Raw genomic sequence first — 1,566 nt, 5'->3', positions numbered from 1 at the left:
GAGTGCTTATATCAATAAAAAGAAAAAAAAGAAGAAAAAACGCATAAAAGATTTATTGTGCAGACGAGCTGTGGTCCAATTTATGTCATGATAATTAGAAGAATCAATAGACTAATTTAGAGTTACAGGTAGGTGGTTATCAAATTAAAAACGCACTTAAGATATATGGTAACATGGTTCATAGCCGTGTGGGGTCTCATACTACCGAATAACTCTGATTTATTAATAACAAAACATATGATTCCAAAAATCTTTAGATGTAATCACCAAATTATTTCGCTGTCTAGATGTCTCCAAAATTGCTGCGTATAGTTGACAGTAGAGCAGGAAAAACTTATTCGTAATATCTTGTTTATTCCATTTTCATTCTAGTTCGATCTTAAGAAATGTGGGTGACTGAAATGACCAAAGAACTAAATTGCTACCACAGCACCAATGTCAAAATGGATATCTAAAGAACTAGACAGACACATAAAACCAATTTAATCAAACAAATAACAAATAACACTAACTACTTATTAGCTAGTGACATGAATTGAAATCATATTGAAAATGAATGCTATTCTTACTTAGAATTCGAAAGTAATATAGCCTAAGTTTATGTACAATTGCTTCTCCTATGCATGACATTTGTAAACATGCATTTTAGAAAATTCATGCATGTCACCATATTTACATATCATGACTCATGAGAGAAAGAAATGTATCATGCATGGATATTTCATCATGTGATCATCATCATCATCATCTCCATACCCATTCTTAAAGATTTTTCTGTAAATAATTTTTTTTTTGTGAGAGTGAGGCCGACATAGAAAAGGAAACAAGAAAGAGGAAAGAGATTCCTAGGCATGCTTAAATGAGTACCTACCAATAAAAGGAGAAAAGTAGTAGGTTTTCGTTTACAAACCTTCTTCTGTTTATTTTTATTAATATATAAACTTTTTACATATGCAAATATTATTGTATATATTACTTAGCCCAGAGACCAATTATCCGGGATCCAGGATCCGATCCGGGATCCAGGATCCAATCCGGGATCCGCTCCGAAAAATAGGATATCTGGGTGGGGCGGATCCGGATCCGGATAATGAAAAAGCGGATCCGGATCTCCGGATAATAGAAAAATTAAAGCCGGATATCCGGATCCAAGATATTTTATATTATAATAATATTTTAAAATATTTTATTAGTATTATTCAAATTTTATTAATATTTTTTATTATATTTTATATAATAATAATACTTTTAATAATATTTTTAATTATTTATGTTAAATTATTTGTAAAAAATTATTTTTCTTTAATTTTATATTAATAAAAAAAGAATTTCTATAAAAAAATCCCGAATCCGGATATCCGTCAGATATCCGGTTATTTTTACGGATATCCTAAATCCAGATATCCGGGTGAAGCGGATCCGGATTCAGATAATAAAAAGACGGATCCGACCAGATCCGGATACCCTAAAAAAGCCGGATATCCGGATCCGGCCCACCCCTAGTATTACTTAGAATTCCACTACCAACTCTCGTGCTTTTTTCTCACTAGAATTCCACTACCAACT

The sequence above is a fragment of the Arabidopsis lyrata genome (genome assembly GCF_000004255.2).
Source record: "Arabidopsis lyrata subsp. lyrata unplaced genomic scaffold ARALYscaffold_6, whole genome shotgun sequence".
Classification (NCBI taxonomy): domain Eukaryota; kingdom Viridiplantae; phylum Streptophyta; class Magnoliopsida; order Brassicales; family Brassicaceae; genus Arabidopsis; species Arabidopsis lyrata.
Note: the sequence above shows the minus strand (reverse complement) of the source record.